Raw genomic sequence first — 27,296 nt, 5'->3', positions numbered from 1 at the left:
AACATCAAATCGCCAACCTCATGCTCAAGTTGGCAAGGAACCAACCTCAACTTGCCAACCTCGTGCTTAGGTCAGCATGAGACCCACCTCACCTTGCCAAGCTCATGCTCAGGTTGGCAAATAACCAACCTTGTATCACCAAGCTCATGCTCAGCTTGGAATGGAACCAACATTAAATCACCAAGCTCATGCCCAAGTTGGCAAAGGACCAACCTCGAATTGCCATGCTCAGGTTGGCAGAAGTCCTTGCCGAGCTGAGGCCCAAGTTGGCAAGAGTCCAACCTCAACTTTTGTCGAGCTTAGGCTTATATTGGTAAGAAAATCAACCCCAAATTGCCAAGCTCAGCCTCATGTTGGTGGAGACCCGACCTCAAGACATGCCGAGCTTAGCCTCAAATTGGCGAAGATCTATCCTCGAGACTCGTCAACCTCAATTGAGCTTCCTTCACCAATGCCATCATGATACGTGGCGTCTATACCATTAGTCAATTTACACATCAAGTTATATTTCTCCTTTGCACAACAAATTATTATTTCTTCGCTACTGCCCAAGTCCTTTTGCCACACTTGTTTTTTTATGGAGATTTGGGGACTCTTCATGGTGCCGATCTATGAGTTACTACAAAATTTATGATATGATTTAATATTACCAGCTCGGCCAAATTATTAAAATGCAACTCCCCACACAGAACTCTCTTGTTTGGGGACTTGGGGGACTTATGTTTGTGAGGTAAAATACATCTAGGCCGAGCTCGGCTAAAGCACGATGACAGAGTTGAGTTGAGAACCCTTGGCATAACCCTAAAACTACATCTCTGTATAAAGAACAATTAATGCATTAAAACAAACAACTCATTTCACTCAAAAATAACATTAGAAGGCTGGAGGAGGGGAGGGGAAAGATGCAAAGGGTTCTCCTACTCAACTATATCTTCATAATTTAAGAACAATTAAAATCTCAGGTTTTTATTACAGTACCCCAAAACACTTACATAGTGAATACAAACAAGCTTCTTAGAAGTGATGACAACATTACGAAAGTAATATACAATTATTTCATTTCTAAGTAAAAAAATAAAAAATTTATTTCATTTACCATCAGGAATTTCCATCCACCGTTTCATTTTCTTGTCAAATATTCCTCCTCCATATGTAGAAATGAAAATCTCAACGAGAAGGGGAAATTGCATCCCAATAAATAAGGCGACTGGAATGCTGGCGAGGAAAATGATTGGGATAACAATATGTAATATTTCATGCAGCATAAGGAAAAGGGCAGAACAAAAGGCAACCACATCATGGTAGCGAGGGAGACCAAGAGTGTTGAAAGGCCTATTATCATCTTTGTGGGCAAGGATTTGAGGAAATCATCTTCCGCATAGCGTGATGTAAGGATTCCCAAAAACATTAGCACTGAAGTTATGGAAGAAAAGAGAGATATAGCATCTGAAACTATAAAAACCATAAACATCTTTTCATGTAAGAATATGGGAAAGCCTGTTCCTCCATTGTTTCCACCAGGAACCGTGAAGGCTGCAGCAAACATGATGGTAATAGTGAGAGCACCTACAACTGTACAAGAAGTTGCTGTATCTTTCATCCACTTTTCTCCTTCTTCCTTCAATTTCTTGTGGTTCTGGGTAAATACTTCATGGGGCCTCTTACCCTCTTTATTGAAAGCTCTCACTCCCGAGGGTAAAACTACAAAACTCTTAACCTCCTGCATTTCATTAAACAAAACCTAAAGTTCGTTGTGGCTACCAGGTAATTAATTATAGAATCACTGCTTTTATGGAATGCAACATAATACAAGAAAGAAATACAAGAAGCATTGCTGACCACAACGTAATAAAAATTGTTTGATGCCAAACTGCATATGGTACCAAACTGAAATGAATCCTAAAATATTTGAAACCTTAAATACTCCGAGTTAAAGAGGCTAAAGGTTCCACCCTACCTTTGGTGAATCCGTAGCCTGTGGTATGTAGCGCAGTGGAGGTTGTGGAAACCAACGGCGCAATTAAAATCGATTTTGGTGGTGCATGGTTTGCAAGTTCTTCTTGTGGTGGGTATGGTTGCAGAGTGGGGGCTCGTTTAAGGCTTGTGGGTTTGGTTGTTTTGTTTGTAGCTCAAGCGCGGGGGCTAAGGCAGAAGCTACCCGAGATGGACTACAGTTTTATGTGCAGGAGATTCTTATTAAAACTGATTCAAAGGTCATGGTTGACATAATTATTGAACGAGAAAAATTTATCTCCTCAAATATAACCACCATCTGATATGGGCATTTCTATTTCTAAAAGCAATACAGTTTTTTTATTTATTTATAAATATTTTGAAAATTGTTTCAACCATTCATGGAAAATAATTCTAAAAGAGATTAAAAAAAACAAATTTATTTGGCACCAAATATAGAAAACAAGAGTGAAGGAAGAAGAAGATTTCAAAGATAAGCAAAAAATCTTGCTCATATCTACATGTCTGGGGGAAACTTTAGAGCTTTTGAAGTTACTACTCTATTTGTATATGTTTCTTCCACAACATACCAACCCATAACCACATTTATAAGCTGCCGCTCGAGCACCTAACATCCCACAAGTAGCTCTAAATACAATTAATTTACAAGAAAGATATAGAATGAAGATATCTAACCTTGAACCATTGTCTTTCTCTCTGCATTTGCAAGGCTGCACCTGAAATACAATCAAGTTTTTCCGTTGGAGATAGCATCCCTGCAAGATGTAGCATATCATTTCCAAAAGCATCTGAAAATGTTGCAATAAGATTTCTTTGACCAACCCCGTATATAAGGCTATAAACTTTTTCCTGGCGACACTCAATTGAATACTGAAATATGTTCCTTCCCATTGAATAGTTTCGCCACAATACATCCGGATCTACTTTACATAAACGAATAACGAACTCAATAATCCCTCTTCGGACAGCTTGGAATACTGCTTCATAGACAAGGCCATCTTCCCTTTCTTGGATATCTACATGTTTTACCACTTCACACATGTCATCCAAAATATTTAGCGAGCGATCATCGATCAATTTCATTTCACATATGTGGTTGATCCCTAGGTTGATGTCGAAGAGAATGTTACAACCACTTTTTATAGAAATAAAATAAGTTGACAGTTTAAAAAGTTGATAATAAATAAATAAATAAATGTGCAAAGATATATAAAGATGGAAATGAATGTTGCATACCTAGAAGGTTGTGGAGAGTAGAAGAAAGCCCCTGCAATAAACCTAAGAGTGCAATGCAGATTAAAAATCACAATATGTTGGCACAAAGTTTTAATTCGTCAATTAGATTATATATGAATAGTAAAAGAAAGAAAAAAAAAAACCAAGAAAAAATTATATACACTTGTTTACCATTCTTTTGTGCTTCATTTGTTATGTTAGACTTGGAAACCCTCATTAGACTTTGCTATATATTTTATTATTATTATTATTTTTAATATCACAACGTCTTATTAAGATTTAAGTTCTTGTTTATGAACAATTTGATTATTTTTTTTGATACATGCTGCTCATCTTGTAACGATTTGATTATCTAATAATATATTATCTTTTTCTCAAAAAAAAGTTCTTGTTTATGAGCATACTAGAACAATTTTCTTTCACCAGATTTCTTTTTGCGCCAAACTATGTCATGATCAACTTCTTATTAAACAGATGCATTATTGCAAAAATCTGAAAAATGACAAGAATATATATACAGAACATGATTGCATTTGATTAAACCAAAGCTGGGGTTTCGAGATCTAGCAAACCTGAGAAACTGATGTTTCTTTGGTTACCCAGTTCATTTTCTGGATTTTGAACATCAGGGATAGCAAGAGGCTATGTGTATACCTATCAAGAAAAGAGGACAAGCTTAGTCAATAAATTTTATTTTTTTGAGTAAAACTGAAACTTTCATTAATTCAAAGAGAAGATAACATATCATGTGATAGAAGAGGAATCACTCTCGGTGCCTCCTCAACCCAAGAGATGAAATTTGTACAATTAAGTGCATACTTTGCAATGGAATGAGCTACTTGGTGCTAAGAACTGTAGGGTTTGAATATTTGTATGATTGTATTATTCTCCGTAAGAAGGAATATATAAGGATGTGTCGATTAAACTAAATAGGAAATAAATCACCTAATTAACTTAGGAAATAAACTCCTTGATTGCCGTAAATTATTAACTCACGTAAACACTCCCCTTCAAGTTGGTGCATACATGGCCAATATGCCCAATAAAGGTGGCCACAGTTCGGTTCGGTTCCCACCCATAACTGAAACTAGAATCGAAACTATTCATCTGGTCCGGTTCGGTCTAGTTTCTAGCTAACACTGACATTAAAACGAACGACCTAGGATAGGTTTTGGTCCAGTTCGGTTCTCTCAGTTTTAGTCGAAACTGATGAGCACAATTAATTTTTTTTAGGATTTTTCACGATTCAAGCCAAACACTTCCTTAGCCTTTCTATGAGGAGCCAAAAAAACCAATAGAGTTACAGATAAACACAGATCTGCTCATCCAAGATAGAAATAGAGATACAGATAAATTGAAAACGCAGAAAAAGAAATAGAAAAGAAAACAAAATATAAAAACATAGAAGCAAGTTATTGCCTCTTTATTATTATATCTCTTGTTGTTGAGCTCAAAACCAACAGAAAATGAGAACACCTCGACACTTCATAGCTTATATCATGTACATCAAGATCTAGAACCAATGTTTGGATCTTCAAAACGAAGACAGAAAGATAGAAACAAAAAACGAAGAAAAAAAGGAAGAAAAACGAAAGAAAAACAGAAACAAAGGAAGAAAGAAGAGGAAGAAAAAGAGAGGAAATAAAGAAGGGAGATAGGAAAGAAAAGAGAGAAAAAGAGAGGTGCGGCTCTGACCTAAAGAAAGAAAGAGGTAAGCTAAGCTATTACATTTCTTTCGCCCAGTTTGACTAGGTTTACCGGTTCTACGGTTCCGATGCACACCCCTAAGTCAATCCAATTTTTTTTTATTTTTTGAGGAAAATTGAAGTTTTCATTAATTCAAAGCGGACAAACATATCCTGTGAAAGAAGAGGAATCACCCAACTCGGTGCGTCCTCAACCCAATAGATGAAATATGTACAATTTAGTGCATACTTTTCAATGGAATGAGCTACTTGGTGATAAGAACTGTAGAGTTTGAATATTTGGATGATGTATTTTTCTCTTTAAGGAGAAATATATGAGAATTTACATGTATGCTTTACAAGGAAATAGATACAATAAATAAAAAGGAATATATGCTAATAATACGGGGATATGTCAACTAAACTAAATAGGAAATAAATCACCTACTTAACTCACGTCAACACTCCTCAAGATGGTGCATACACATCGCCAATATGCACAACTTTGTAATTGAGTTATGAAATACTCGTTCAGAAGTAGCTTTTGTCAAGACATCCACTACCTACTCTTCTGATTTTACAAAAGGCATGCAAATATTCTTGTTCTTAATCTTCTCTTTGATGAAGAAGCTATTGGTCTCAACATGTTTTGTCCAATCATGTTGAACTGTATTATGAGCAATATCAATTGTTGAGTTATTATCACAACTAGACATCGTAAGCTTTATGTACATACAAATATATTCGAAAATGGACAAGTGTGCAATTTTCGGTGGATAAGTTGGTTCTTTGACGCTTATTCCGTACTTTCAGTTTCAAATATCAGTTTTCTGATTGGTAGAAGACCTAGGGTTTGAATCTTGGTGAATCAAGACAATAAGTCTTCATCTCAAAACAAAAAGTCATTTTTGGCTATGGAGATAGAGATTGGGAAACAACAAAACCTACTGACCTAGGTGACTTGGGGATGAAGAATATGATTAGTGTGAATATAGCTATTTATGAACATATACATGCTTCCAAAATTGTGGCTTATATGTTAATGCTACTCTTACCACAATTCTACACCATGTGGACCATCCTAATAATTTTTAACACTAGATTTGTTGATGTGTCATGTCCTAAAACAGACATATTAATAGAATGGTCTAGATGTTGCAAAATGCGCGTAAATGCACAATCTCAAAATGTAGCAGCTCATAATCCATCATATTACAGGCTACGGGTAAATGTTTATGACTGAAAATTTCTTAGATCTGTGTTGGATGACCTTCCTATTTATTGCATTAATTTTGTTCTTTCTTTTTATCTACTCTTTTGTTTGTTTGTTTATTTATGGTCAAATTCTTTCCATTTATTCTTGAAATGGGGAGGGAGGGAGGATGAAGAAGCGCAAGAGGAAAAAAAAAAAGAAGGGAGGGGGGGGGGGGGGGGGTGGTGGGGGGAACTTTCAGAAGGAAGGAGGAGATTGGGGGTGATGAATATCAGAGGAAGAGGAGGAGTGAGGCAAGAAGATAAACGTTTGACAAATTTTTATTTATTAAAGTGTTATAATTGAAACTATGAAACATAAGAAAATTTAAGTGAATTGGCATGTCCAACTTAAGTGGAATAAAATTATTGTTATATAAATGGGGTAGATAAACTGTAAGCAAAATATATATGGGATATAATGAACGTGATTGTAGCAAGAGAAAAGAGAATGTATTACTAACACTCATAGATCCACCGTTGCCAGAATTTGAGCGGTTTCCTCTATTACTTCAGCAATAGAATCATACTCCCTAGATAAATGTTGCGTAGATTTCAGCTGCACCAAAATGGATTAAGCTGCATCCTCAACTTGTGATACTCGCAAGTGCACGAACCGTTGGTAGTATAGCATATGTAAGTGCGAGGTCGATTCCACAGGGATTGGTGATTGAATGATCCAATTTAGTTTCCCTACACAAAATAGAAACAAAAACAAAGAACATAAAACAAGGAAGAAAGAAATAAGTAACTCAAGCAAATAAGTTCCCAAGTTCAATTTAGATTAATGGATTGATTCTAGCTAAAGTATGATTAAGCCATGGTGTGTGGTCATAACCTTGTGTTCCTAATTCCCTAATTTGATCATTTGTTGTCTAACCTAAAACTAAGCATTAGGAACCCATTAAGCATAGAAGAACATTTTAAACAACCAAGTATGTATCTAATCCCTGTTGTCGAATGTCCATACATACTCTTCCTATTCATAGTTCAATTCGAATTAAAGCATGGTGTATACTCTTAATTCAAACCAAGATAGCTAACATGCAAGCCTAAATGGTGATCAATCATTCAAACTAGCATATTAACTTATAAGCATAATGAATAAGAACAAAAACCATAATTGAAACTTGGAAACTAATTCAACTTGAAAACTTAAGGAAAGAATTTACATTACAAAGAAAAATAAATTACAACTAAGAAGAAAAAGGAAAGCTAGAATTGAGAACTAGAAAGCAAAATTAAGATAATTTGAGGGAGAGAAGGGAAGGGAGCTCTAGAGAAGTGTTTGAGAGCTCCCCCCCTTGGGGTGTGTTTACAAGCTTGGGAAACCTCACTATATATAGGCCTAAGGAAGCTGAAAATCTGAATTAAGTATGGCTAATGCATACAACACTTGTTTTATAAAATCTGAAATGGTTGATGCACTTCACTAATGCATACAACACTTCCATTATAAAATCTGAAATGGTTGATGCACTTCACTAATAAATCCCACCAGCAGCCCTAGCTCATCTTCATGTCACCATGACCAAGCTTCCAACCAGAAATAATAGCTCATCCTGAGGTCAGCATGACCAGCAACTTCAAGGGCTTACGAATTGGGCTTCCCTTAAGCAAATTAAGACTTTAAGCACTCAAACTTGAAGTTCAGAATGTCTTCTTTCCAGCCATATATCATTTGGGCCAATCCAAGGTCGGAGGAGGAAGTTAAGGCCAAAACAAATTGCTAACTCATTTTGCGCGCTGATAAAATCCATCCTGAGCATGGCTCTGTGTTTGCTAGGTAACAGACTCCACAATTATCCAATGGGGCTGAATTTCGGATATGTTATAGTATACACCCATTGGAACAACTTTCATGAAGAATGTGGCCTCAGCCGAGCTATGTAGGTTGCTGAAATAAAGCTTGCAATATGACCTACGAAACTGGGCTGGCAGGGGACTGTAGCCAAAATTGAGTTTGTCTTTAAGCTCTTCATCCATTCATCCAAATTAGGCCCTAACATGCATGGATTGCATCATTTACTATCCAAAGCCCTCATTATTACCTAAAGCTCAATGAACTGAAAGATAAACACAAAAAGGATTAAAAGCACAAGTTTAACTCAAAAACATAACCAAATCATAAGCTAGAAGGGTAGAAAATGATATACAATTATAAACCGATCAAATACCCCCAAACCTAGATTTTGCTAGTCCTCGAGCAAAACAACACAAAACAAAGTTAAAAACAAAACAAGAAGTTAACTAGACCACTTTCGTAGGTAACTCGATTGCATTGAGCGAATGCAACAAGCCTTTAAACCTCTAGGCATCCCTAGTAGGAGGAGTTGTGTCTCCTGAGGGTTTAACAGATACGATACCCACAAACGTTTTTCTAACTCTACAAAACAAAATGGTTAGAAAATTTAATAGATTTGTTAGTCCTTAAGCAAAAACAAAAACAAAAACCAAAACAAAAATAATTACAAAAACAAAAACAAAAATAAAACTCAAAACAATCTTTCCGAACATTTTCTGAAGAGAAATGACTCATGCACATGACTCAAAAATTTTAACAATAAAAACTCAATTTTAGACATTATTTACAAGGTGGCAAAGTTCAAAACACAACATGCTCAAAGTGTGGTAGTGTGATAGCCAAATGTAACAAATTCCCCAATCTTAGTTTCCACACAATTTCAAAAATCATACCAAACACAAATTCAACTTCAAATCTCACCAAAGTTGTCCTCTCACAAATGAATCACTCAGAAGAGGGCTATAATGCAACACTCAGTTATAAACATGAGATTAGAGTTAAACCATAAAGACTTAACTCGAAATAGAAAGATGAAGAACTTGCATTAATATGATCTCAAGAAGGATGCCAAACACTTAAAAGTAGAAAAATGAATGCAATTCAACCACATGACATTTAAGATCAATTTAGGTCTTTATTATAGGTTGTAATGGGGCCAAGGGTGTAAGGTGAGTGAGAAATGAAAGGTATGGATAATTACAAAGTCCAAGGAACTCACAATGTAAGAGCATAAAAAAAATTGTTTACAAGACTTCGAATCATCACGATTAGATTTTTTTTTCTTTTACATGATCAAAACTCCTTATACCTTCATTTACAATGATTTAAACTCCTTTCCAAACACCAATGAAACCCAAAAACAAAATTTCATTCAACTACCATTTAATCATAACTTTTTTCTTTTCTTTTCTTTCACCAATTGTGTGATTTTCTTTTTTTTCTTTTTTCGAAATGTAACACCCATTCCCAAACTTAGTATGAAAAACATATCCGAAAGAAAATATAATTGGTTAAATGAAAGAAAAGGTTTACATGTAGGCTCAAAATGGTAAACAATGGAAAATCATGCTTAAGCATGCATAAGGTTAGCTTGAAAGGCACAAACGATCCAAAGAGGGCCTTAATATCATTTCTTAAATGTCATGAAATCGAATTGCAAAAGAATGAATGACTTTTAAGTGTTCAACCAAATCAATGAATAATGAGATCAAACAACAACTTAGATGACAAGAAATTAAGAGTATGTGTATAACACTCATGAAATGAAGCACAAGGCTCAAAAGCTCACATTTATGGTTATATAAGTCTAATTTATGCTTGATACAATTCTTTGGGTCATGCAAATCCTTTAATTGGAAAATTATGAAACAAATGGCAAGTTTAAAGAAGGTTTCAAGCATATCATGTTAGAACAATGCCAAATTAAAATTTTTTTTTTTAATTTTTTTTTTTTTTTTAATAAAGAAAAAAAACACTAAAAAAAAATGAAATCCAATTTTCATTTAAGTCATGCAAACATTTATCACAATCTCATCAAATGTGTTCGGAAAGTGAATAAAATCAAAATAAAAATAAAAGCAAGACTCAAACAAAATAAAATAAAAATAAAAACAAGCAAAAAAATTAAATTAAATTAAGGAAAAAAAATCAAATTTACATGCTAAACTCCAATACCCCCAAACCTAGAAATGAACATTGTCCTCAATGTTTAAAAATTAGGAACAAGCAATGTCATAGCAAGAAATGAAAGGTACTAAAGTAAATATAAATCACAAAACACACAAGAATTAAAATACACAAATAAAATAATTACAAAAATAAAAATTACAAAACAAACAAACAAACAAACAAAAAATGAAACAGTAAACCCTAATCACACAATTCTGAAACCCAAAAAAAAAAAAAAAAATTTGAAGCCCAAAGCCCACAATGAAATTAACCCACCTTGAAACCCAAACAAGGTGAAAAACCGACCCAAAATGAATTCTGAAGCCCACATATTTTATTATTATTATTAATTTTTTTTTTAAAAAAAGAAGATAAAACGTGAATTATGAGCGCAAAGTGGGAATTCTGAAAAGAAAGCACGTGGTCCCTAATGTCGTCTCATGGATAGTCACGGGCAGAAAGCAGGAGCCACGTGTCGACGCATAGAGGCGCCGCAGACTCCACAAGCAGAAATTACGGGGCCATACAAAGTCGTGATGACTTTACTGAACGCGTCCGTTCAGAAAGGTCACGTCGAGATAAATGTGTTGGGTACGGTTGGAAAGCGAGAAGGTTGTGGGACTCGATGAATGCTGGAGATTCAGAAATGCTTAGACGCTGCAATGGCTAGGGTTTGTCAAAGACTATATCTATAAGAAGGAAAAAGAAGGGGATAAAAACAAAACCACAAACTCAGAAACACAAAAGAGAAAAGAAGAAAAAAGTGAGAAATCAAATGGCCTCTTCCTACCCATTTTCGTTGGATCTCAACCTAGCTCCACCGACTCAAACACGGGGCCAAGCAGCAGCACCAGTATGGATGCCCTACTTTGGCTCCTCACGGGGGCCTGTGTCTGTCAATGACTCAATACTCCTAGACAACGATGTTGCTATTGGAGTTGGCAGAAATTTAGTGACTCCCAAAGATATACATGTGTTCGGGACAAGGGATGACAACCGAGTCACGAGTGATGCCCTGGCACTGAGCGTGCAGAGTACAGCATGTGTTGCAAGTTTGGGTCATCGCCTACTTGCGAAGTCCCATGAGGTAGAGGTGCTGAAAGCTCAGTTGGCGGCGGAGCGAAGTATGGTTGAAGATTGTCAAAGTGCTATAAAGAGCTTAAAAAGGGAGAGGTCAAGGATAGTGGAGGTGAATCGACACCAGCTAGAAGTATTGCGGGACGAGAATAAAAACCTATCAAAGATGGTAGAGTTGTATTCTCGCGACATGCGAAAGCAGCTGGAGGACCTAGACCGACCGGGTAAACGCAAGCAAGCAGATCGCGAGAGTAGTTACGCTCAAGCTAAGATTGCGATCTTTGGGAGCTCAAGTGATGAGCCCCAAGAGGCTGTGCGTGAAGCCCCGGAAGAGGACAGCCAGAGGGCCAAACTCAAAGCTCCTATGGTCGAGACACCGAAGGCCAAGAAGAAATGATTTCAGTTTTTATTTAATTTCAAAGTGTATGTGTGTTTTTTTTTTCTTTAATTGGGAAATAAAAACGTTAGCTATCTCAAAAAAACGATCGACCCTAAATTTAAAGAACGACAATCAAACAAAAACACGAAGACCCAAACAAGATTTTTTTTATTTTTTATTTTTAGTTAAGTAAATACACAAATAACTGCTTCTTCTTTTAAGAGAAAAACTTAAGGATGACCAGTTAAGGGCCTCAGAAAACACAGCCAGGGGTTCCGGGAAGGTTGGAGGGGTCACAATGGTCCCGCTTAAAACCCTAACTTCTTAGACACCGAAGGTGTCGCCTTAAAGAACTCCTAGACACTGTATAGACTGCGGTTGCTCACTGGAGTTACCAAAAATTTAGCTCCTTCAAAGAATATCCTATGAGTTTTAAATTATACTACCTAATTAAATAAAAAACAAAATAAATAGATAAATAAATAAACTGAAATAAACACGCAATTCAAACAAGAATTTAAAAGAAGAGTTGGGATTCTTGCACCAGGTGTCCACGACGCATCTTTAATTTTGTCTCTTCTTCCAACTACATTATTAAGAAACCTGTCAAACAAGAAGAAAATAATTGAAAATAAAATAAAATAAAATAAAATAAAATAAAAACTGAAAAAGCAAAAACACAAACATCAGAAAACAGGGAGGCAAAAGTAAGTGAAAGTGTAGACATGCTCCCTTTTAAAAAAAAACGTGCTCGCAATTTGCGCCAGAAATGAAGGGATCCGAGAGAAAAGAGCACAGGATAGCACCCTCGAGATCCGAAGTGCTTTCGGCTCCCTCGTCTGTATAAGTCTATTTAAACTCATCTCGGTGAAGTAGAAGAGTACCCCGCATTTCTTCCTGCAAATTCAGAGAAAAACATCAAAAAATCCAAAAACAAAACAATGGCATCCTCATGCACTCACCTTGATGATCTCAACCTTGAATTGTCCCTTGCGCCACCGAATGCGCAGATAAGGGTTCCTCCAAACCATGTCTTCCCAAACTCCACATATCATCACGGTACGGCCTCAAACTTTGCTGAGATAATACCGAACTTTTCTGAGGCAATGCCGAACAGAGCAGCGCTGCTGGAAGGCATGATTGGCAGCAAGCTCACATCGACAGATCATCTGCATGTGGCAAAGAGGTCTGACAAGGCAGCAGTGGAGGAGTCCCACAATTTAACTGTGCTCCACGCGGTCTCGGCTACCAATTTGGGCATGCGTTTACTGGCGAGAACACGGGAGTGTGCCGCGATGAGCGAGGAAATAGCTTCCTTGAAGGCTATGGTGGCGGACTTGCAGAAGCGGCTCTATTGTGCCAATCAGCACGTGGAAGCACTGCAGAGAAAAAATGAGGACCATGTGGAGCTGCTGCAGATTCTGCAAGTAAGAGAAAACAGAGGCATGCCATGAAGATGAAGATGAAGATGAAGAAGTTGTTTTTATTTTTAATTTACTTGAATGTTTTTTTTTTTTGTTTTTTTGTTTAAAACTTTTTATCTTTTTGAATAAAAATGTGTTTTTAACACTCAGAAATACACTAACTAACCACACCACGTAAATAAATACATAAACTAACTTAACAAAACAAAAACAAAAACAAAAACAAAACAAAAACAAAGACTTAACAGAAAATAAAACAAAGAAAATAAAAATAAAAATAAAAAAAACTTAATTTAAAAACACACGAATATACAAGCAACTCATGGATGACCAGTTAAGGGCCTCAGGAAATACAGCCAGGGGATCCGGGAAGGTTGGAGGGGTCACAATGGTCCCGCTTAAAACCCAAACTTCTTAGACACCGAAGGTGTCGCCTAAAGAACTCCTAGACACTGTATTGACGAAGGTGCTCACTGGAGTTACCATAAGTCAGCTCATATGAAAAATAATTATTTTTATTTTATAAAAATATATTCTCGTAAGAAAAAGAAACAAAAACAAATTAAGATAACATGAAATAACAAACCATAAACGAAAATGAACTAAGTACTCTAAACAAACTCGAACAAACGATATAAATTATTGTACTAAAAGAAACAAACCAAGAAACCAAAGAAAATCACAAACAGCACTTTCTATCACCCGTTTATCACCATTTGGACAGATTCGTTTCTATGTTTTTCAGCTTCGACCTATGTTCAGTTTTTAGCCTATAACTTTCCAACCGTAAGTCCAAATTTCACGTCATTTATATGGTTGGATTCAGCACAGAAAAACAAAGAACTCAACGCGGACCAAAAGGTAAAAACAACTACGGAAATAAACAGAATTCAAAGAAAATAAAGGATTGAAATGCTCCCACTTGAAGCGATTAGGTCGAGCGTGATGCACTTGGAGGTCGCGACTTCTCCCACTGCTCCACACTTCCCATTCTTATGATTGAGGTTGCCATCTCTCTCCATTTATTATTGAGCTATAATAAATTGCTAAAACAAACATAGAAAACTTGAAATAGAATTAAAAGGATTAGGAAATAAAAACTAAAATGAAAAGGAAAATCAACACACATCCAATTCCATGTTTCAAAGCAACAAGCACCAATGGGTTGTGTAAGCTGGGACTTAAACCCAGTTCTCTTGCTTGTTGGGCAATTGTCCTTTTCTGTTGGACTACAAACACAACTTGTCCATTAACGTCATTAACTTTTAAAACTTGAAATTGTCTAGAAAAACATGAAAATGAAAAATAAAAATAAAACAAGTAGGGAAAAGAAATAGAACCAAACTATGTTGCCAATCCCCGGCAACGGCGCCAAAAACTTGTTGCGTAGATTTCAGCTGCACCAAAATGGATTAAGCTGCATCCTCAACTTGTGATACTCGCAAGTGCACGAACCGTTGGTAGTATAGCATATGTAAGTGCGAGGTCGATTCCACAGGGATTGGTGATTGAATGATCCAATTTAGTTTCCCTACACAAAATAGAAACAAAAACAAAGAACATAAAACAAGGAAGAAAGAAATAAGTAACTCAAGCAAATAAGTTCCCAAGTTCAATTTAGATTAATGGATTGATTCTAGCTAAAGTATGATTAAGCCATGGTGTGTGGTCATAACCTTGTGTTCCTAATTCCCTAATTTGATCATTTGTTGTCTAACCTAAAACTAAGCATTAGGAACCCATTAAGCATAGAAGAACATTTTAAACAACCAAGTATGTATCTAATCCCTGTTGTCGAATGTCCATACATACTCTTCCTATTCATAGTTCAATTCGAATTAAAGCATGGTGTATACTCTTAATTCAAACCAAGATAGCTAACATGCAAGCCTAAATGGTGATCAATCATTCAAACTAGCATATTAACTTATAAGCATAATGAATAAGAACAAAAACCAGAATTGAAACTTGGAAACTAATTCAACTTGAAAACTTAAGGAAAGAATTTACATTACAAAGAAAAATAAATTACAACTAAGAAGAAAAAGGAAAGCTAGAATTGAGAACTAGAAAGCAAAATTAAGATAATTTGAGGGAGAGAAGGGAAGGGAGCTCTAGAGAAGTGTTTGAGAGCTCCCCCCCTTGGGGTGTGTTTACAAGCTTGGGAAACCTCACTATATATAGGCCTAAGGAAGCTGAAAATCTGAATTAAGTATGGCTAATGCATACAACACTTGTTTTATAAAATCTGAAATGGTTGATGCACTTCACTAATGCATACAACACTTCCATTATAAAATCTGAAATGGTTGATGCACTTCACTAATAAATCCCACCAGCAGCCCTAGCTCATCTTCATGTCACCATGACCAAGCTTCCAACCAGAAATAATAGCTCATCCTGAGGTCAGCATGACCAGAAACTTCAAGGGCTTACGAATTGGGCTTCCCTTAAGCAAATTAAGACTTTAAGCACTCAAACTTGAAGTTCAGAATGTCTTCTTTCCAGCCATATATCATTTGGGCCAATCCAAGGTCGGAGGAGGAAGTTAAGGCCAAAACAAATTGCTAACTCATTTTGCGCGCTGATAAAATCCATCCTGAGCATGGCTCTGTGTTTGCTAGGTAACAGACTCCACAATTATCCAATGGGGCTGAATTTCGGATATGTTATAGTATACACCCATTGGAACAACTTTCATGAAGAATGTGGCCTCAGCCGAGCTATTTAGGTTGCTGAAATAAAGCTTGCAATATGACCTACGAAACTGGGCTGGCAGGGGACTGTAGCCAAAATTGAGTTTGTCTTTAAGCTCTTCATCCATTCATCCAAATTAGGCCCTAACATGCATGGATTGCATCATTTACTATCCAAAGCCCTCATTATTACCTAAAGCTCAATGAACTGAAAGATAAACACAAAAAGGATTAAAAGCACAAGTTTAACTCAAAAACATAACCAAATCATAAGCTAGAAGGGTAGAAAATGATATACAATTATAAACCGATCAATAAACTAATCAAAAGTTTCTGCACAATCCTCTGATCAGTAATCTCTTCACCATATGCTTTCATTTGATTTACTAACTCAAGCATCTTAGTTTTGTAATCAGATAAGGAATCCCCCTCTTGCATACGAGTGTACTCCCTTCTAAGTGCTTGGAGTTTTACAGATCTTACCTTCTTATCTCCTCTGAACTCTTGCTGCAAAATTTCCCATGCTTCCTTGGCTGACTTCTTCAATGCAATTCTGGGAAAAATATCGTCAGAAACTGCACTCTGTATCAGACCCAAAGCCTTAGCATCCTTTGCAACATTCTCTTCCAATGCAAGCTTTTGAGCTGCAGTAAGCTTCTCCTTCTTCCTTCTTCACAGGTTGAGCATACCCATTTTCAACCATATCCCACAGCTTGTGAGATTTGAAGATCGTGCACATCTTGATTCTCCAGAAATCATAATTGTTGCCATTGAAAATGGGAGCACGAAGCTCACCCATTCCAGATCCAGCCATGTGAGACCAGAAATAGAGAATATCTCAGCTAGCTCACTATGATTCCACTACGCCTAGCCTCAGATCTGAACTTGGCTCTAATACAATGTTTAAGTTTTGGATCTGCCCGTTGGGTCCCACTCTAACAACACCGATATTGTCCCCACTTTACCACCTGCCCAATCCGTCAGGTATGAGGTTTTTACCACAAAAGGCCTCGATGTTAGTTAGAGTGTGGTAATTCTATTTAAACTCATTTGTTTTCTTTCACCCCACCAATGTGGGATTCCAACACTCCCCCTCACGTGTAATCACACGTGAAGATCCACACATCGGCAATTGAAACTCAGAGGTCGGCTCTCGTTGGGCCCACTTGTTTTCAATGAAACTCAGAGGTCAGCTCTTTTCAAGCTTCGTTGGCCCTTTTTTATTTTTTCTTCTTCTTTTTTTATTTTTTTATTTTAAGAGTCCGACTTGTTTCTCCTTCTTGGTGACAAGCTTCGTTAGCTTGTATGGGTCTTGGCTCTGATACCATGTTGAAGTTTTTGGATCTGCCCGTTGGGTCCCACTATAACAACACCGATATTGTCCCCACTTTACCACCTGCCCAATCCGTCAGGTGTGGGGTTTTACCACAAAAGGCCTCGATCACTACTACAAAAAACACTTTGCGCGACGAAATAATTTTGTTGCGCAAAGTACAATTTCGTCGCGCAAACTTTGCGCGACGAAATTTTGGTCGCGCAAGTTTTGTCGCGCAAAGATCGTAAAGAAAGGTTTTGCGCGACGAAATTTTTTTTTTGTCTCGCAAAGATACTTTGCGCGACGAACGATAACAACTTTGCGCGACGAATACTAACGTCGCTCAAAGATACTTTGCGCGACGAATTATAACAACTTTGCGCGACGAATACTATCAACTTTGCGCGACGAATATTAATTACTTTGCGCGACGAACACTTTGCGCGACGAATAATTTATTTTGCGCGACGAAAGTTAATGTCGAGCAAATCTTTGCGCGACGAATCCTAATGTCGCGCAAAGATTTGCGCGACGAAATATTCAATTTTTTTTATTTTAAAATTTTAAAAAAAAATTTTAAATTTTTTTTTTTATTTTAAATTTTTAATTAAAATAAACTAGTTTAATAGTTTGCTCGACGAAATATTTTGTCACCCAAGGTTTTGGACATTTTTTTTATTATTTCTCTTATATCAATTTCATTATATTAATTTTTCAAATTTTTACTTTTAAAATTTAATTTAATTGTATGATTTTATTTTTTAAAATTACTTTAATTTAAATTGAAATATTCAAAATAAAATTACATATGAAAAATAGTGGTCAAATTATCCAATATATATAATATTCAAAATGTACACATAAATTAACAAAGTACAATAATAAAATCTACAAGCCTATTGTGGTGATAGTGGCGGAGGATATGTTTCGATAGCGTCCAAATCCTCAACTTTAGCTGTCAAAGTCTCGACGATTCCCTACAACAACAAAAAAACAAATATTGTCAAATAACAACAAAATAACAAAAAAAAATTGGAATAAACTCAAAACTAACTCCAAAAACACATATTAATGAAAAAAAAATTAAAGTTTGGAGAGAATATACCTTTTGGCAAGATTTTGAGTGAGTGAGAATGAGAGGGAGAAGTGAGTGTGAGAGAATAGAGAAGATAGTGAGAGAGAGATGAAAGAGTGAGTGAGAGTGAGAGATGATGAAAAGAGACATAAGAGAGTGAGTGAGAGTAATAGATAGTGAAGAGAGAGATGAGAGATTAAGTGAGAGGAGTGAGTGTGAGAGAAAGGGTAGGATTTGGGGAGAAGGAAAGAGAGAGGAGAGGTAAGAGTAGAAGACATTGAGAAAATGGTGGAGGTGTTATTTTGGTTTTAAAAACCGTATCACTTTGCGCGACGAAACAATATATTGGTCGCGCAAAGTCTCGAAAAATTTTTTTAAAAAAAATTCCAATTTTTGGTGCGCGCCCAAATTTTTAGGGTTTTGCGCGACGAAATTTTGGTCGCTCAAAGTTTTGCGCGACCACAATATTCCCGCTTCCCATTTTTGGTACCCGCCCAAATTTTTCGGGTATACTTTGCGCGACGAACTATATATTGGTCCCGCAAAGTCGTAAATTTTTTTTTTTCAAATTCCCATTTTTGGTACCCGCCAAATTTTTAGAGTATACTTTGCGCGACGAACTACTATATATTGGTCGCGCAAAGTTGGAAGAAATTTTTTTAAAAAAATTCGCATTTTTGGTACCCGCCCAAATTTTTCGGGTATACTTTGCGCGACGAACGACTATATATTGGTCCCGCAAAACTTTGCGCGACGAACTTTATATTGGTCCCGCAAAACTTTGCCCGACGAACGACTATATATTTGTCCCACAAAACTCTGCACGACGAACTATATATTCGTCCCGCAAAGTCGTAATTTTTTTTTTTTTTTTAAATTCCCATTTTTGGTACCCGCCCAAATTTTTAGAGTATTCTTTGCGCGACGAATTATTATATTGATCGCACAAAGTCTTAAAAAAATTTAAAGCTACTAATAAATATATAAACTATTCAATTTCTTAAGTGTTATACGTACAAAATAAACAATTTTAAAGCTACTCAACGATCCAACCGTCAAACTTGTTTGTTTATACTTCGAGATCATATACGCCAAAATTCAGAAAAAATAAACATTAAGAGATCAAGTAATGGGACAAAACATTTCGACGGTTATAAAAGAAAAATCAAGATTTAACGGTTATTTTAACTCTGATTTTGATGATTTTTTAGAGCTACACTCCTTGACCCTATATGAATACAATGACTGCATTCGATCATTAATTAAAAATATATTACACTAGTGGATATCACAAAATCTTATGTTATATTTAATGAAAGTATAAATAAACTCTTAATTGTTAGTGAATATATTGTTTTGATGGCATACACATTCTACGAAACTAGTTTCAACGATCCAACCATCAAACTTGTTTGTTTACACATCGAGATCATATACGCCAAAAATCAGGAAAAAAAAAAATTCAGAGATCAAGTAATATGACAAAACTTTTCGACGGTTATAAACGAAAAATCAAGATTTAACGGTTATTTCAACTCTGATTTTGATGATTTTTTACAGCTACACTCCTTGACCCTATATGAATACAATGACTGCATTCGATCGTCAATTTAAAATATTTACACTAGTGGATACCACAAAATCTTATGTTATATTTAATAAAAGTATAAATAAACTCTTAATTGTTAGTGAATATATTATTTCGATGGCATATGCATTCTACGAAACTAGTTTCAATGATCCAACCGTCAAACTTGTTTGTTTACACTTCGAGATCATATACACCAAAAATCGGAAAAAATAAACATTCAGAGATTAAGTAATATGACAAAACTTTTCGACGGTTATAAATGAAAAATCACGATTTAACGGTTATTTCAACTCTGATTTTGATGATTTTTTATAGCTACACTCCTTGACCCTATATGAATACAATGACTCCATTTGATCGTCAATTTAAAATATTTACACTAGTGGATACCACAAAATCTTATGTTATATTTAATGAAAGTATAAATAAACTCTTAATTGTTAGTGAATATATTGTTTTGATGGCATATGTATTCTATGAAACTAGTTTCAACGATCCAACCGTCAAACTTGTTTGTTTATACTTCGAGATCGTATACCCTAAAAATAGGAAAAAATAAACATTCAGAGATCACGTAATGGGACAAAACTTTTCGATGGTTATAAACAAAAATCACGATTTAACGGTTATTTTAACTCCGATTTTGATGATTTTTTACAGCTACACTCCTTGAACCTATATGAATACAATGACTCAATTTGATCTTCAATTTAAAATATTTACACTAGTGGATACCACAAAATCTTATGTTGTATTTAATGAAAGTATAAATAAACTCTTAATTGTTAGTGAATATATTGTTTTGATGGCATACGCATTCTACGAAACTAGTTTCAAAGATCCAACCATCAAACTTGTTTGTTTATACTTCGAGATCATATACGCCAAAAATCGGAAAAAATAAACATTCAGAGATCAAGTAATAGGACAAAACTTTTCGACGGTTATAAACGAAAAATCACGATTTAACGGTTATTTCAATTTCGATTTTGATGATTTTTTACAGCTACACTCCTTGACCCTATATGAATACAATGAACCAATTTGATCGTCAATTTAAAATATAATACATTTAAAATATTATATTTTTCTAACAAAATAATTTATTTATTTATTTTAATTTTTGTAAAGACTTTGCGAGACGAAGTTTAGAAATTCGTCGCGCAAAGTCATGCAAAGATTTTTATAAAAAAAATTATTTTATTTATTTTTGTAAAGACTTTGCGAGACGAAACACGCTTCGTCGCGCAAGATTTTGTGCACCGAATTTTATTTTTTCGTCGTGCAAAGTCATGAAAGATTTTTACAAATAATTTTTTATTTTCTTTATTTTTGTAAAGACTTTACGAGACGAACCACACTTCGTCGCGCAAGACTTTGTGCACCGAATTTTATTGTTTCGTCGCGCAAAGTCATCAAAGAGATTTTTAAGAATAATTTTTTATTTTGTTTATTTTTGTAAAGACTTTACGAGACGAACCACACTTCGTCGCGCAAAGGTTTGTCGCGCAAAGTGACTTTGTGCGACGATTTGTGTTTCGTTGCGCAAAATTTAGTCGCGTAAGACTTTGAGCGACGAAGTTTAATTTTCGTCGCGCAAAGTCACTTTGAGATTCGTCGCGCAAAATTTGGTCGCGCAAGGGGTTTTTTTTACTAGTGGATGTTAGTTAGAGTGTGGTAATTCTATTTAAACCCATTTGTTTTCTTTCACCCCACCAATGTGGGATTCCAACACTCCCCCTCACGTGTAATCACACGTGAAGATCCACACATCGGCAATTGAAACTCAGAGGTCGGCTCTCGTTGGGCCCACTTGTTTTCAATGAAACTCAGAGGTCAGCTCTTTTCAAGCTTCGTTGGCCCTTTTTTATTTTTTCTTCTTCTTTTTTTATTTTTTTATTTTAAGAGTCCGACTTGTTTCTCCTTCTTGGTGACAAGCTTCGTTAGCTTGTATGGGTCTTGGCTCTGATACCATGTTGAAGTTTTTGGATCTGCCCGTTGGGTCCCACTATAACAACACCGATATTGTCCCCACTTTACCACCTGCCCAATCCGTCAGGTGTGGGGTTTTACCACAAAAGGCCTCGATCACTACTACAAAAAACACTTTGCGCGACGAAATAATTTTGTTGCGCAAAGTACAATTTCGTCGCGCAAACTTTGCGCGACGAAATTTTGGTCGCGCAAGTTTTGTCGCGCAAAGATCGTAAAGAAAGGTTTTGCGCGACGAAATTTTTTTTTTGTCTCGCAAAGATACTTTGCGCGACGAACGATAACAACTTTGCGCGACGAATACTAACGTCGCTCAAAGATACTTTGCGCGACGAATTATAACAACTTTGCGCGACGAATACTATCAACTTTGCGCGACGAATATTAATTACTTTGCGCGACGAACACTTTGCGCGACGAATAATTTATTTTGCGCGACGAAAGTTAATGTCGAGCAAATCTTTGCGCGACGAATCCTAATGTCGCGCAAAGATTTGCGCGACGAAATATTCAATTTTTTTTATTTTAAAATTTTAAAAAAAAATTTTAAATTTTTTTTTTTATTTTAAATTTTTAATTAAAATAAACTAGTTTAATAGTTTGCTCGACGAAATATTTTGTCACCCAAGGTTTTGGACATTTTTTTTATTATTTCTCTTATATCAATTTCATTATATTAATTTTTCAAATTTTTACTTTTAAAATTTAATTTAATTGTATGATTTTATTTTTTAAAATTACTTTAATTTAAATTGAAATATTCAAAATAAAATTACATATGAAAAATAGTGGTCAAATTATCCAATATATATAATATTCAAAATGTACACATAAATTAACAAAGTACAATAATAAAATCTACAAGCCTATTGTGGTGATAGTGGCGGAGGATATGTTTCGATAGCGTCCAAATCCTCAACTTTAGCTGTCAAAGTCTCGACGATTCCCTACAACAACAAAAAAACAAATATTGTCAAATAACAACAAAATAACAAAAAAAAATTGGAATAAACTCAAAACTAACTCCAAAAACACATATTAATGAAAAAAAAATTAAAGTTTGGAGAGAATATACCTTTTGGCAAGATTTTGAGTGAGTGAGAATGAGAGGGAGAAGTGAGTGTGAGAGAATAGAGAAGATAGTGAGAGAGAGATGAAAGAGTGAGTGAGAGTGAGAGATGATGAAAAGAGACATAAGAGAGTGAGTGAGAGTAATAGATAGTGAAGAGAGAGATGAGAGATTAAGTGAGAGGAGTGAGTGTGAGAGAAAGGGTAGGATTTGGGGAGAAGGAAAGAGAGAGGAGAGGTAAGAGTAGAAGACATTGAGAAAATGGTGGAGGTGTTATTTTGGTTTTAAAAACCGTATCACTTTGCGCGACGAAACAATATATTGGTCGCGCAAAGTCTCGAAAAATTTTTTTAAAAAAAATTCCAATTTTTGGTGCGCGCCCAAATTTTTAGGGTTTTGCGCGACGAAATTTTGGTCGCTCAAAGTTTTGCGCGACCACAATATTCCCGCTTCCCATTTTTGGTACCCGCCCAAATTTTTCGGGTATACTTTGCGCGACGAACTATATATTGGTCCCGCAAAGTCGTAAATTTTTTTTTTTCAAATTCCCATTTTTGGTACCCGCCAAATTTTTAGAGTATACTTTGCGCGACGAACTACTATATATTGGTCGCGCAAAGTTGGAAGAAATTTTTTTAAAAAAATTCGCATTTTTGGTACCCGCCCAAATTTTTCGGGTATACTTTGCGCGACGAACGACTATATATTGGTCCCGCAAAACTTTGCGCGACGAACTTTATATTGGTCCCGCAAAACTTTGCCCGACGAACGACTATATATTTGTCCCACAAAACTCTGCACGACGAACTATATATTCGTCCCGCAAAGTCGTAATTTTTTTTTTTTTTTTAAATTCCCATTTTTGGTACCCGCCCAAATTTTTAGAGTATTCTTTGCGCGACGAATTATTATATTGATCGCACAAAGTCTTAAAAAAATTTAAAGCTACTAATAAATATATAAACTATTCAATTTCTTAAGTGTTATACGTACAAAATAAACAATTTTAAAGCTACTCAACGATCCAACCGTCAAACTTGTTTGTTTATACTTCGAGATCATATACGCCAAAATTCAGAAAAAATAAACATTAAGAGATCAAGTAATGGGACAAAACATTTCGACGGTTATAAAAGAAAAATCAAGATTTAACGGTTATTTTAACTCTGATTTTGATGATTTTTTAGAGCTACACTCCTTGACCCTATATGAATACAATGACTGCATTCGATCATTAATTAAAAATATATTACACTAGTGGATATCACAAAATCTTATGTTATATTTAATGAAAGTATAAATAAACTCTTAATTGTTAGTGAATATATTGTTTTGATGGCATACACATTCTACGAAACTAGTTTCAACGATCCAACCATCAAACTTGTTTGTTTACACATCGAGATCATATACGCCAAAAATCAGGAAAAAAAAAAATTCAGAGATCAAGTAATATGACAAAACTTTTCGACGGTTATAAACGAAAAATCAAGATTTAACGGTTATTTCAACTCTGATTTTGATGATTTTTTACAGCTACACTCCTTGACCCTATATGAATACAATGACTGCATTCGATCGTCAATTTAAAATATTTACACTAGTGGATACCACAAAATCTTATGTTATATTTAATAAAAGTATAAATAAACTCTTAATTGTTAGTGAATATATTATTTCGATGGCATATGCATTCTACGAAACTAGTTTCAATGATCCAACCGTCAAACTTGTTTGTTTACACTTCGAGATCATATACACCAAAAATCGGAAAAAATAAACATTCAGAGATTAAGTAATATGACAAAACTTTTCGACGGTTATAAATGAAAAATCACGATTTAACGGTTATTTCAACTCTGATTTTGATGATTTTTTATAGCTACACTCCTTGACCCTATATGAATACAATGACTCCATTTGATCGTCAATTTAAAATATTTACACTAGTGGATACCACAAAATCTTATGTTATATTTAATGAAAGTATAAATAAACTCTTAATTGTTAGTGAATATATTGTTTTGATGGCATATGTATTCTATGAAACTAGTTTCAACGATCCAACCGTCAAACTTGTTTGTTTATACTTCGAGATCGTATACCCTAAAAATAGGAAAAAATAAACATTCAGAGATCACGTAATGGGACAAAACTTTTCGATGGTTATAAACAAAAATCACGATTTAACGGTTATTTTAACTCCGATTTTGATGATTTTTTACAGCTACACTCCTTGAACCTATATGAATACAATGACTCAATTTGATCTTCAATTTAAAATATTTACACTAGTGGATACCACAAAATCTTATGTTGTATTTAATGAAAGTATAAATAAACTCTTAATTGTTAGTGAATATATTGTTTTGATGGCATACGCATTCTACGAAACTAGTTTCAAAGATCCAACCATCAAACTTGTTTGTTTATACTTCGAGATCATATACGCCAAAAATCGGAAAAAATAAACATTCAGAGATCAAGTAATAGGACAAAACTTTTCGACGGTTATAAACGAAAAATCACGATTTAACGGTTATTTCAATTTCGATTTTGATGATTTTTTACAGCTACACTCCTTGACCCTATATGAATACAATGAACCAATTTGATCGTCAATTTAAAATATAATACATTTAAAATATTATATTTTTCTAACAAAATAATTTATTTATTTATTTTAATTTTTGTAAAGACTTTGCGAGACGAAGTTTAGAAATTCGTCGCGCAAAGTCATGCAAAGATTTTTATAAAAAAAATTATTTTATTTATTTTTGTAAAGACTTTGCGAGACGAAACACGCTTCGTCGCGCAAGATTTTGTGCACCGAATTTTATTTTTTCGTCGTGCAAAGTCATGAAAGATTTTTACAAATAATTTTTTATTTTCTTTATTTTTGTAAAGACTTTACGAGACGAACCACACTTCGTCGCGCAAGACTTTGTGCACCGAATTTTATTGTTTCGTCGCGCAAAGTCATCAAAGAGATTTTTAAGAATAATTTTTTATTTTGTTTATTTTTGTAAAGACTTTACGAGACGAACCACACTTCGTCGCGCAAAGGTTTGTCGCGCAAAGTGACTTTGTGCGACGATTTGTGTTTCGTTGCGCAAAATTTAGTCGCGTAAGACTTTGAGCGACGAAGTTTAATTTTCGTCGCGCAAAGTCACTTTGAGATTCGTCGCGCAAAATTTGGTCGCGCAAGGGGTTTTTTTTACTAGTGGATGTTAGTTAGAGTGTGGTAATTCTATTTAAACCCATTTGTTTTCTTTCACCCCACCGATGTGGGATTCCAACATAAAATATATGTTTAGTGTGGTAACTCTAAACTAATATATGTTTGGCTGAATAAAAATAATTTGGAAATTAGAGGTTTATATGTATTCAGATCAAGTCTTTGCAAGGACGGAGCACATTAACATTTGAGTATTCTTTGTTCTTTTTTTAACACTATACCTGGGTTGTTTGATGAGTTTGCAGACTGAACAGATCTCCATCGTTGTGGCTTGAACGTTTGGGCCAAAATATCCCAAGCATCATTGGCTGAAATGATCTCCTTAATCAAGGAAAACGCATCCGGCCCACACGAAATTTGGATCGCATGTAACGCCGCGGCAGTCTTCTTCCTCCAAGCGAACTGATCAGCTTCTTCTGGTACAAGAGGTTCAGCTGTAGCCACCACTACGTCCCAAAGGTCTTGAGCCAGCAAGTAATTTTTAACCAACGCACTCCAATGCTCATAGTTATCTTTGCTAAGAACATCAACAACGATTGCACCCGCAGGAACCAGGCCTTTCACCATTCTTAGTCCCGCCCAGGCTTGCTATTTTTTTTTTCTTTTAAATTTTGAAAAGGACATTTGCATATTTGGGGTTGAGCACATCTTAAAGTACTGACATTTCTTTTGTTTCTTATCCTTGTCCTTTTCCATGTCTTAGCTGGCAAAACTTTTTTTATCTCGTAACCTGGGCAAAAGGTTGATATGCGAAAAGGAATAGCCAACCAAGGCATAAGCGTGTGATAACTCACAAGTAGGGCTCGTCAATGGGCCGGGCCGGGCTAGCCCGGCCCAAATTTAATGGGCTTGGGCCTGGTCGGGTTGGGTTTTAAAGAGGAGAGAGAAAATATCGGGCCGGGTTGGGCCGGGTTTTTTTAGAAAATTCAAAGCCCAAGCCCATCTCATGAGTCGGGCTTGAAAAAGCCCATCGGGCCGGGCCGAAATGGGCCTAAAAAATAGTAAGTGTAAAAAAAAATTATTTATTTTATAAGGATGGTATGAATAAATATGCAAATATTTGATGATGTGTTAAAGAAAAGTATGATTATATTTGGTGGTATGATTATGTTTGGTGATATGATATATTGTTCGTTTTATTATATATATATAACTGTTGTATTAATAAATGACACAAATTAATGTGCTAATCATCCAATTATAAACTAGGAATGAGTAGAATTTAATAGAAACACAATTTTTCAAACAAGTAACACACACACACAAATGAAAGAGGGGGATTTGTCATTCAAGTGATGTAATCCTAATCGTAAACCCTTAT

The 27,296-nt window shown here is 35.3% G+C and overlaps 1 pseudogene; it reads right to left on the bottom strand.

Moving 5' to 3' along the window:
• Positions 1-1,088: 1,088 nt before the first annotated feature.
• LOC110759375 (uncharacterized) lies at positions 1,089-26,542 on the bottom strand (annotated as a pseudogene).
• Between the last annotated feature and the right edge of the window lie 754 nt (positions 26,543-27,296).

Source organism: Prunus avium, chromosome 2 (assembly GCF_965620075.1).
Source record: "Prunus avium chromosome 2, drPruAviu1.hap1.1, whole genome shotgun sequence".
In the NCBI taxonomy this organism is placed as follows: Eukaryota; Viridiplantae; Streptophyta; class Magnoliopsida; order Rosales; family Rosaceae; genus Prunus; species Prunus avium.
Note: the sequence above shows the minus strand (reverse complement) of the source record. Positions and strands in the feature narration are given on the sequence as shown.